The sequence below is a fragment of the Pan paniscus genome, chromosome 1 (assembly GCF_029289425.2).
Source record: "Pan paniscus chromosome 1, NHGRI_mPanPan1-v2.0_pri, whole genome shotgun sequence".
NCBI lineage: Eukaryota > Metazoa > Chordata > Mammalia > Primates > Hominidae > Pan > Pan paniscus.
Window position 1 is genome coordinate 105,747,301 of NC_073249.2, and position 12,867 is coordinate 105,760,167.

Consider the following 12,867-nt stretch of genomic DNA (forward strand, 5'->3'; position numbering starts at 1 on the left):
GTTCCCATCAGGGTGCCAGGCATTATGTGTGAAGCAGTCTTCCATCATCTGGACACAACTGAGCAACCCTAACTGTGGCCACTATGGAATAAATTTGCCCTGCTGAACCATGCTAGAATTATTGATTACCAAAATGATGAGATACAATAAATTGCTTATTGTGCTAAGTTTTGGAGTAGTTTACTAAGTAACAATAGATAACTGGAACTAAATTTGGTATCTGAAAGTGGACTTTCACTATAACAAAAACTGAAAACAAATGGCAATGACTTTGTACCTGGTTGCCACAGAAGTTAGAAAGGCCTCGAGAAAAATGTTAGTGAATACTGGAAGGACATCGAGGAGACTGCTGGAGAGACTGAAGGACAGTAAAGAAAATACTATGGGGGGTGGCTGAAGAAATGACCTGTGTTATGTAGTGGCAGAAAGTTTTCGTCTTTGATAATGTGGGAAAATAGAAAAGGTGCCCAATGAATGGGAGGATCTGGCTAAGGAGATTTTCAGCAGAATTTCAAAACTACAGAGAGGTTTCTTTTAGCCACATTATTATAAGATATTGATTAAAAAAAAAAAAAGAAAAAAAAAGTGGGCTAAAAAAGGAGCCATTTGGTTTTTAAGCAGAATTTAGAGGAATTATAAAGAGGCAGGACTTGCTGGGTTCAGAAGAGATCGGGTGCATTCAGGGTGGCATGGCCGTAGACTTTGCTGGGTTCAAACATCAAACTGCTTCTCATCCTCAATCTCTCTAGACAGGGAAAGCTTTCAAAATAAGAAATGGCTTCAGGGCAAAAATAAATTCCAAGATGTGACAGCTAGACCCATGATTAAGACCTCAATTAAGGTGGTGCCTCATATATCCTTTCAGTTAAACAAAAAGCCTTCTACAATCTTGGGCAATGTACCTCTCCATTGGACAAAAGAGTTTCTAAGAATTTTAAGGTTCTGTTATCCCATGTCAGACTCACAGTCCAAGCAAGGTGAAAAAGCTGGCTTCAGAATGAAATGTGGGTGTAGCTTTTGCCTAGTAAAGTTCGTTATCAATTAGTATATAAGACGCCTTAACATTTTTAAGTGAATTATACCAGCTTGGACTGACTGAAAAGGATGAAGAGAGTACAAAGTGAAAAGATGCCTTTGGACCCTCAACCTGCCTCAGAGAAGCAGGCTGAGAAAGTTACCCAGCCAAAAACAAGGATTACTTCTTAGGGAAAAAGAAGAACGGCTCAAAGAATGGAACCAAGAGCCCAGAGGACTGATGGATAGCCAGAGGGAATCATTCCCAGGAGCAGGACTGGGCCCTAATCAAGGAACTGGTAATATGTACTCAGCTAGATTTCAAAATTGCTGTGGACTACTGACCGCTGTATGCCTCTGTTCTCTGACTCTTCGAATGGGAGTGCCTATTATGGTTATCCTATCTCTGTCCCATTGTTTCTTGGGTGTGAGAGCCCCAGTGACTTCAGATCAAGGGGAACTATACTCAAGGAGCTCAATCTATGTGTCATAGCTATCCCACAATCTCTTCTTCAACTTCTCCAACACACCAAGACATTCTTCCAGTCTTGCATTGCTCCCCAGTTTATATAGATATATATGTTCCTCATTCAGCATTTATGTAAAACATATATTATTGAGCACTTATGTGATAGAAACCGGGGCAAAACAGAAAATAAAACAGAGTTTTATTTTGAGAGTTTTTTACAGCTTATTGGCTCTGAGAGGACAGACATGAGAACAAATAAGTGCCCAATTCTGCATTTATTTTGGAAGGCAGTTTTATGTGAGTTTAAATCAGTAAAGACATAGATATATATTTTTAGTTTTGATTAAAACTAAAACAATTGGTAGCCCTTATTCATATTTTTCTATCATTAAAACTTATCTTTAAAAAATGTCTTCAGTCATATTTTCCCCTTACTTCCATTCATATTTACTCTTTACTTCTCTTGTCCTTACCAGAATGTATGCAGTAAGTTTTCATATTGTAACACATTCAACAAAAGTTATATGTGAACATAATAGCTGCTTTCTTTAAAACGGTTACTTTGAGAAACTGCATACCTTTTTTTTTTTTTTTTGAGACGGAGTTTCACTCTTGTTGTCCAGGCTGGAGTACAGTGGCACGATCTTGGCTCACTGCAATCTCTGCCTCCTGGGTTCAAGTGATTCTACTGCCTCAGTCTCCTGAGTAGCTGGGATTACAGGTGCTCGCCACCATGCCTGGCTAATTTTTGGTATTTTTAGTAGAGACGGGTTTTCAACATATTGGCCAGGCTGGTCTCGAACTCCTGACCTCAGGTGATCTGCCCACCTCAGCTTCCCAAAGTGCTGGGATTATGACATAAGCCGCCATGCCTGGCCTTCACATTTATTTTAATAATGTTGTCATAGCTACAGTCGCTTCTAGAGTTGCTCTTTGGGGATAACTATCTTATATTCTTCTGAATATATTTTAATAGTGACAAAACTTACCTTTGCAGGTGATTTTTAAAATTTGTATGCAGCCAAGTCACTATGAATTATCTTTAGTGAGTAAAGAGGAAGATCGAACTGGTAACACTGTGGGTAAACAACTGAAAAATAATGTTATCTTTCTCTGAACATACTTGCACAAGACAAATTCCAAAAATATTTTGACTACGTTATTTTTGAAAAGGGTTTCCAGTATTACAATGTGACTACTTTCACTAATGGTACTTGCTTACCTAAAGTGCTTGTTAACATGCAGTTTTGGAACTTCATAGGTCTATGCCCATACTGACTTGTACTTGCTTAGTGTTGTTTTACATTCTAGTTCAACATCTATTATGTGATAGACACTGGGGATTAATAGGCTGTGGTCTTTGCCCATGAGGACCTCAAAACTTAGTTGAGAACACAGAAATACAAAGAGTCCTGTGTGAAAAATAAGTATCGGTGTTAAGATAAGGAAGCGGCAGTGGAAGACAGTGGAGGGACTGTCTGTTAGGGGGAGGAATTTATTGTGGTGTCGGCAAAGCCTTCTTTGGACTGAAGGATGAATTATGATTAGAAGTTCATTAAGAGGAGGAGGGAAGGGGACTAGAGGAGTCATTCCAAGCCAAAGGAACAAAAGATACAGGGACAGAAACAGCAAGATATGTTTGGGGGAATCTCAAGTTAGTCAATACTGTTATTGTGTGAAGTTCACAACAGGGGCAGGGAGGATAAGAGATGGGGCCCAATGACGAAAAGGCCTTGTATGTACCATGTTTAGAAGTTTGAATTTTATCCTATAGGAGTCAGGGAGAGGTTCTGTGGGTAGGATTTCCCATCCCAACAGGATTGTAAACTCCCACATCCAATTAGTCACACCTCCATTTTTTTTTCCTGTTTCTTTAACATTGTCTCAGATTCATTCCTTCTGAAATCTACCTTATTAGTTCAGGTCTTCTTAAATTTGTGCCTGGACTGTTCACCAACTCTTGACTGGTCCTGGGCTCCAGTTCACCTCTTGCTCCCAACAATCAATTTTCTACAGAATTATCAGAGCAATCTTCCTTTCCATCAGTCTCAACTCTGTTCAAAAACTTTCAATAGTTTTATGTGACCTAAGAGGTAGCTGCCTCCCCACCCTTTCAGCTTGCCATTCAAGGCTGCATAATTTGGTCCCAACCCCCATTCCATCCTTGAATCCTCTCACTGCTAACAGAGACAGAACTCATTTACTTACTCTTTTGACTGTACCTTTGCTTTCACGAGGGCTCTTTCCTGGAATGATATGTCCATACAACTATTGTTGTTGTTCTTACTTTTAGCTCTTTTCTTAGAAGCCCACTTGTACCCAGGTTTGATCACACCCCCTACTCTCCTGCCCTGGAAGTAACTACTATTCTGGTTATAGTCTCTTAATACCTATATCTATATATATGCATCCACAGATAATGTGTAGTATTGTCTTGAAAAAAATATACATAAATGGTATACTTTGTCTCCCTCTGCGATTAGTTTTTTCACTATCATTTAGTTTTTAAGATTTATCCCTATTGACATAAATAGCTATAGTCTTTTCAATTACTGTGTTGCATTTCATTTTATAAATATACCATACATTATTCATCCATTCCTCTAAGGGTGGGCATTTATGTTGTTTTCAAGGTTTTGCTATTACAGTGTTACAATGAATATCCTTAGCTTAGCTGGTCTCCTTGTCTTATACAAATTTTACTGACCTTTCAAGATCCTGCTTTCATCCCAGCTCCTCTGGGAAAGCCTTCCCTGAATCCCCCAGCCCACAGCGGCAAAGTCTTGGTACTCAAAGTTGCTTGTGCATCTTTGGTATCATCCCACTGCCAAGCACACAGCTACGCAAAGTAAGGCACTTAAGAAATATTCGCTACACGGATGAACAAATGAATGAATGAATGGGGCAGCACCACTCCGTGATGGCTCTATTCCTTTTTAATGGACTTTGGTGCCTTGGCCCACTTTCCTTCTTTGACAGCACTGGTCCTACTCCGGAGCATTCCTCTAGCTAGCAAAGCAGTGTGTGGATGTGTGGGTGTAGGTGGCGATACAGACCTCACTGGATGAGGACCGCCTCTCCCTGCAAGTTCACGATCCCGGCAAACTCCAGTGCTTGAAGTTCAGAGTCCTACCCCACCCCCCTCACCCCCACGCCCCTTCTGCACTGGTCAAGCCAGCGAGCCCTTGCAGCCCTGATCGAGTTAAGGCGCGGCGGCCCCCGGGACCGTTGGAGAAGGATGCGGACGGGGCCAGTGACTCGTAGTAGATCCCTCTGCGCGGAGCTCGGGCCGGCGCTTCTTCCTGCGGGAAACCCCTGGGTGCCCAAGGCGGCGGGGCCGAGGCCGCGGCGACAGTGGGGCGGGGCTTGCGGTGGGAGGAGGCGGCTGAGGCGGAAGGACACACGAGGCTGCTTCGCTGCACACCCGAGAAAGTTTCAGCCAAATTTCGGGCGGCGGCTGAGGTGGCGGCCGAGGAGCGGCGGACTCGGGGCGCGGGGAGTCGAGGCATTTGCGCCTGGGCTTCGGAGCGTAGCGCCAGGGCCTGAGCCTTTGAAGCAGGAGGAGGGGAGGAGAGAGTGGGGCTCCTCTATCGGGACCCCCTCCCCATGTGGATCTGCCCAGGCGGCGGCAGGGGCGGCGGAGGAGGAGGCGACCGAGAAGATGCCCGCCCTGCGCCCCGCTCTGCTGTGGGCGCTGCTGGCGCTCTGGCTGTGCTGCGCGGCCCCCGCGCATAGTGAGTATCGGGCTGAGGGGCGCTGTCCGCGGCGCCCGGGGCTGCCACCTGGGGCGACCCTTCTCCCCCTCGGTCCTTCTCTGTGTGGGAAGGCCAGGCTCGGCCGCCGGTGCGGAGCGAGGCCACTCGCTGGGTTCCCAAGAGTTTGGACATCGCCGGGGGCCCCTCCCGTGGTGCCCCGCCAACCCCCGGGGGTTCCCCGCCGCCTCTGCTCCCCGCGGCCCGGGACCCCTCACACGCCTCCTCGGCAGGAGGGAGGCCGGCAGCAAGTCTCAGAAACTCCTTTTTCGTAGTGCCAGGGTGCAGGGAGGTGGGCAGTTTTGCCCTTCAGGTTCCGCGTTTCCTGGGGTCGAGCGAGAGCCGACGGCGGGCCTCGGAGGGGCTGAGCGAAGGAATGCCAGATTCTGGCGTGGAGAGCGGGGGCAGGGCCGCCAAGCCAAACGGCCTGCACCTTCGCAGCCAGCCTCGCCTTTGCCAGGGGGCGGCACATGGGCCGGGTGTGTGGGCTTGGTTTGGATGGGGACGGGGTTTTGCGGCGCGCCTGAGTTTTGACACTCCAACCCCACCGAAAGTCCGGAGGAGCCGGGTGTGCTGCTCGCGTCTTTGAAAGGTGGAGGCAGGAGAAGTAGGGCAACTGGTGTGGCTGCATGCTGAGGCACATGATTTAAAAATCTCAACTGCTGTTATTCTTTCCGAGGCGCGGAGCTTTGCTGCTGTTTCAGGCTGTGTCCAGACCCAGGAATGTGGTGTGACGATCACCAATTCCTCCAACCTGGCAGCAGCATTTGCTGCTCCTTTGGCATGGCTGGGGGTGGGGCACGGGCGGGTGAGAAAAAGTGGATACGTTAATTCAAAGGGCTTCCTTAGAAAGCTTCTTTATGGTTGGATGTTTCTAACACGGTTGGACCAAGGAAAGGGAATCAAATCATATCTTCCCCATCCCACCCACACTTTTAGATTCTACATTTCTTCAGACCCTTTAGTGGAAATAACTTGGGCTTTGGAGCCCTGCTCTGTAATCCTGGATTCAAATCCAGCTCTGCTATATGAACTCACCAATAAAATGGGAATGAAATTATCCAGCTAATAGGATTAATTAAAATAATGTATATTAAACGGATGACACTCCAAAGGTGTTCAGAAAGTCCTTTCAGGGCCGAGGCTGTGTTTTACTGCTTCTGAGATTGATGCTCCCAGTGGGATGGTGTCTTGTGCATATTTGTTGAACGGAAAGCAGCCCCTTCTTTTTCTGGGCCTAATCTGAATAAAGATTTTTACCTTCACCAAAAAACTAGTACATGAACTACATTTGTTTTCAAAGAAAAGGTTAGGAAGATGATGAGCTTCAGAAAAATATGGTCTTTGTTCATTGTTAACAGTCAGTCGACATGTCAATCGCAGATGTTTGAAAAGAGAACAAGGTTATTTATCACCCGAAAATAGTACTGGGTTGTTCAGCACCAACTAGATACTTCTTGGAAAGTTCAAATTTCGTACACGTCTAGGTCACTAAGAATTTCAGAAGTGGACCAGGAGGCTTTGTAGTGATGAAGCAGAGCTGTTGTTTCTGAAGCATTTAATAAAGAGCATATATGATGGTGTTTTTGCTTTTCCTTTTTCTTTGAGTGAAAGCTTTAAGTGTAGCTTTCGGATAGAGAGGAGTATAATCAATGAGACAGTCTGAGGGTAATAATCCTTGGTCTATCATTAACTTGTTTTGGTAAATAACTTAATCTTCATGATATGTAGTCTCCTCACCTATGAAGCAGGACTAAAGGAATAACCTGCTTTAGAGAATTGTAGGGAATAATAAATATGATTGTAAAGTGATTTGAAAAATTAAGTATTAAATAATATGATGTCAGAAATGGGATTACTCTGACACATAGGGCTTCTTTTATTATAGGATCTCAGTGCATAAAACTATGCCCTCCACCTCTGCTCTGCTGAGGTGCTGCGATTATTAGCTAGCTTTTAGGTAGTCAAGTTGAGTGTTAGTCAAGTTGACTCAAAGGATAGGATTTAGATATTTTGATTTTTAGACAGGTGTTCTTTAGATGCTAAACTAATGCAGTAGAAGAGATTTAGAAGCCTGTTTCTTGGTACAAATCTTAAATCTTCTTAGAGTCTACAGTGAAGGCTTCTTGAATCCTCTTAATTTGTTATTGTGTTTTGCTAAGGTACCAATTACAGCACACCCTTCTAAACTTTTGAGTGTTCCTGTGTTCGGCTTGTGGCCAATTGTTAATTTAAACATCACGGAGTTTCTAAGGCAAGGAGATGTTAGCAGTATGTCTGATTGTCTAAACAGCTATCCAGGACCATCCTCTTGCTCCTTGTTTTCTTTTGCTTTGCAATGGGAAGTGACTCCCTGATTTTGCTGCCTGCTAGATAATTTCTCAGCTGAATTCTTCTCTTGCTTAAACAAAATCGGAGTAATTTTCTTTCAGATGGTGATGAAATTTAACCTAAATCTATTTTTCCTTTCACTTTCTTATTATTCCTTTTTTTTTTTTGGTGTGGTGGAGAGGAGGAGGAGAGTGATTCCTAGTCTCTCTTATTTTTCTGAATGTTTAGATTTAAAAAATATTTACCCATAACTTCTTGGGATCTCTCTGCTCCATTCCCACCCTACTGCCTCTCCTGTAGGCTTCTATGACATAGAGGAGCAACTTTTGGTTCACCTGGATTGTAGTTGCTGACTTCAGGACCTTTAGAGAATGTTTAAATTCAGTGGGATATGCTTGGATGGTTCAGAGCAGCCTTACAATACATTTTAAAAATATCACACCCACAGAAATTCTATTTTGCCCACAAAATTTGCATTGATCTAGTTCCCACTCTGTGTTGCCATTCCTAGTGATCCTCCTCCCTACCTCTCCCATTATGGTAGAAAAAAACTCTGTGTCCTGGCTACATCAAAATCTGTTGGGGTGGATCTTGGACTCAGCACCCAGGGATTCTGATAAGGTAAGTTTGAGAATCCGTATTTTTTCAAGGTTTACAGGTGATTCTGACAAGTAACTTGGTTGCAACCCACTGATTAAGTACATTTTTTTTTTACCTTCAGGTGTGTGTATGAGGTCTTTCTAAATTTAAGAAATTTCCATAACAAATGTAACCTTAGTCATTCCAGTGTTTAACGCTTCTGACTCAAGGAATTTTAAAATTGCTAACGTCAGAGATATAGAATATAATGTCATTTCTTCTGTTTATCTGGGTGCAATATGTCTGCATTGACCCTTTAGAAGGGCTTCATATATTTAGATGATATAATAAATTCTCCACCTCTCCTTTTCCCTTTTCTTCTGTTTTTTCTTCTGTTTTCTTCTCTTTTTCCTTAAATGTCATTCATACATGTTGTTTTTTGACCCTTTATCTATATACGTCTGCAATGATTTTAGAGCAAAAAACTGCAAGGCGTGATTTGAATAAGGATATAAGAAATTTTACATCATTTTCTTTATATTGTGTTCACAGTCCATAGTTACATGCTTCCTTTCTTGATGTCTCAGTTCGAATGCCTAAATTTGAACTATTAATTTTCCTTCCACCCTTTCCTGATTTTCCTGTTTTTGTTTCCCCCCCTTTCTCTGCAAATGACTTGAAACCAAAAGGTCTTCTGTTCTTTCTTTGTCAGCCTACCATATGTGTAGTATTTTGGACAGATCACTGAACTAGGAGCCAGAAGACCAGAATTCTTCTCCAGGTCTGTTATTAATTGGTTTGGTGACCTTGTAGGAGAGCCACTGTTTTGGTCCTCCATTTTCTGATGTTCATTGTTCATGGAAATAATATGGAGTGTTCGAGTTATGGATTACTAAAGAGTAGGATGGTTAGGTGATTGGAATGGGACAGACAAGCAGATCAGAGATTGTAAAGAACTTGGATTTGAAAGGCTTGGTATTAATACTGTTGCTAGTTTCTGAGCAGAAGAATGACATGAAAATTATGCTTAGGAAAGATTATTCTTTTAGTCATATGCTTAGGTTCAGCAAGGAATTTCCAGACTGTCCTTAGGGAGAGGAGAGGTATGGATAGGATGCTGGTCCATTTAGGATGTTAGAGCTGATTGAATAGGTGCTAGTCTTGGGGCAAGACTTAGTCATACACTTTCAGTTAAGTACTATTTCATTGCAAGGTCTAGGTGAAGATAGGGATATATTTGTAAAACTGGGGAAATTGCTAGATTCACAGATAACCAACTTTGGGTAGATCAGTTAGCTTTGGTGTCCTTTTCAGTGCTATAGGGGTTCAGACCATTTGGTTTCTGAGATCACTGCTGAAATTCTGTGATTGTATGAGTATAATGTAAAAGTTGTCTCAATCAAGGAAACTTGGAGTAAAGACTCAATATGATGGATTTAAAAGGAATGGATGACAGTTCCAATTATGGGGTTCAAAAAACATGTGCTATAAGTATAAGATGAGAAAAATAGGGTACACTAGTAGTTCATGTGAAATAAGGCTCTGAATATTTTAGCTGAGTGTGTATTCCATAGCACATAGTAGTATTTTGTGCCTTCTAAAAAAGTACACATATCCATTGGGTATGAGTCGGAGCATTATTCTTTCTTGAACTGCACTCTCACGATGCCTCCTCAGTTGAAGAACTTACTCTGAAATAGTAAAAGCATAGTGTCCAGATCAGGAGGTCATGGTTCAGCTCTGTGCTGCACTGGTAAGAACATGTGTTAAGCCTTTTTCCATTTTGAGCCTCACTTTTTAAAGAGGTTTTTAATGAACTGGAGTCATCCAGTGATGGGGAGGCAGGATAGCCTAGTGTTGAAGCACACGCACTCTAGAGACTACTTGGGTTTGAATCCTGCCTCTTCCATCTACTAGCTGTGAATTTTTTTTTTTTTTTTTTTTGAGAGGGAGTCTCGCTCTGTCGCCCAGGCTGGAGTGCAGTGGCGCGATCTTGGCTCACTGCAACCTCCAACTTCTAGGTTCATGCCATTCTCCTGCCTCAGCCTCCCGAGTAGCTGGGACTACAGGCGCCCGCCACCACGCCTGGCTAATTTTTTATATTTTTAGTAGAGACAGGGTTTCACTGTGTTAGCCAGAATGGTCTCGATCTCCTGACCTGTTGATCTGCCTGCCTCGGCCTCCCAAAGTGCTGAGATTACAGGTGTGAGCCACCGCGCCCGGCCTAGCTGTAAAATCTTAATCTTTCTAAGCTTTGAGTTCCTCATATATAAAATGGAGATTATAATATAGCACTGGAGCGAGTAATACAAGAGACAATAGCTATCAAATGCTTAGCAAATATACAATACATAGTTAAGTACTTAGAAAATATGTTTTCAGTTACTTCGGGTATATACCTGGGAAGGGAGGCAGAAAATTTCGGTCATTCTGATTATTATTACTACTATTAAGCATAGAAGCACCACTAAAACGGTGAAGAAGCCTGGAAATAACCCTATACTGAGGAATACACCAAACCATTGAATCCTGGAAAAAAGAAAACAAAAGGCCCACATAACTATCTTCAGATTCTTGAAGGGCTACGTGTAAAAGAAGCAGAAGGCTTGTTCTTTTTTGTTCTAGAGGGTAGAGATAACCTGGAAATTGTAGAGAGACAAAGTTTGTTCTTTTCAAAGTTAAGACATAATTTATGTATCATAAAATTCACCCTTTTAAAGTGTTTAATTTAGTAGACTTTAGTATTTCCAGAGTTATGAGACCACCACCATTATCTAATTTTGAAACATTTTTATCACCCTGAAAGAAATTCTCTACTGCTTAGTAGTCACTGTCTATTTCCCTTTCTTTGCAGCTCCTGGCAACACTAATCTACTTTCTATCTCTACGGATTTGCATATTCTGGACATTTCATATAAATGGAATTATATAATATGTGGCCTTTTGTGTGTGGCTTCTTTCACTTGGCATGTTTTCAAGGTTCATCCATGTTGTAGCATGTATCAGAATGTCATTCCTTTTCATGGCCACATATTTCATTTATGGATATACCACATTTTCTTTATCTGTTCATCAGCTTATAGGCATTTGGGTTGTTTCTACTTTTTAGCTATTATGAATAATGCTGCTATGAACATTTTTATTATGTGGGCATATGTTTTCAGTTATCTCGGGTATATACCTAGGAAGGGAGGCAGAATTTGAAGAATTAAGAAAGAAAGAGCTTTCTCACAGTGGGATCCACCCACATTGAAGACTGTTCTTTTGTTGAAGTAGTCAGCCAGTAATTTCAGTTAACAAATGCATAGTGTTTACTATGTGCTGGATAGTGTTCTAAGTGCTTTACCCTTATTTAAAAATCCTATGAAGTAGGCACTGTTATTACATCTCTTTTACAACAGGGAAGTTTAGTACCTGGCCCAAGATTACACATTGAGTAAATGGTGGAGTTGGGATTGAAATCCAGGTGGTCTGGTTCCAGAGTCTGTACTCTTAAGAGCAGCACAATAATAACTCCAAGCATTTATTAAATTCTCAAGATTTATCCGGCACCATGCTACATGCTTGTATTCAAGCAGAGGCTGGTGATCATCTTTTAGAAATATTTTAGAAATGATTACTTAATTGGATAGAAATTAAATTTCTTGAATCTGAAGGTTCTGTTATTCCAAGGATGGCTGGAAATGGGGGAAAAGCCAGCAACAAGATGATGTCTGGCCTGAGGCTTTTAAGATGATCAGAATTTGTATCAAAAAGGAAACTGTGAACACGAATGATAAGTATTATAGGAATTCAGTTAACAAGTGTTGTCAGAATGTGGTAATAAATTATATACAACTTAAAGAGATGAAGTTACTTTAAATTGTGTGTGGAAGCCTTAGAAAAATTGAATAATTAAAGTTTCTTGGGAAGATGATCTCCTTTTACAAATGTTTAGTTTCAAATAGTGGCAGCACATATTAGGATAGAGAGATGACTTCTAGAAAACTGAACATATGGGACTGGAACAGTGTATTTTGGAGTCAGTTACAGGAAGGAAGTTGTTTAAAACCAAGTGAACAACAACAGTAACAAATGCATTTGAGAGAAAGAGCAGTGCAGTCCAGACTTAAACATTAGGGTGGCCATAATAGATGGGGAAGAAGGAGAAATCAGCAATCCAGACTAAGACTTCACTGGGTTTTGAGTTAGACAGAGGGAGTCATAGAAGCCAAGGTAAAATGATTAAAACGGTGCATGGAGTGGTTAGCAATTCTCCCTATAGGAGAGAGAATTTCCTTATGAAGTTTCAGATGAGACCACTGAACTTGACTAGAGGAAAGTCATTGTTTTTAGAAAACAGTTTCTAAGCAATAATTAGAATTAAAGTTTTGTTGCAGAGGGATAAGTAAGAAGTAGATGGAAAAGAAAGAGAAATATCTGAAATTAGGCTACAGTCATAGAAGGTTAGCTGTGAAACAATAATTTGGAAAGGGAAATGGGACCTCATGAAAATGTGGGTTAAAAGAGACTTGTATATCTTCTAAGGTAAAAGTAAAGAACTAAGCTGATGTCCAGCCCTCTAAAACATTTTAAATAGAAATCAAACTTTATTAATACAGTAGGTCTAGTTTCACATAAAGCAAATATGTGGTTCTGTACACGGGCTTTAGGAGAGTAAGTCTGTTGTACCTCATATGTAAGTATTATCCCATTTAGAGGAAAACCCTAAGTCTTTCTTTA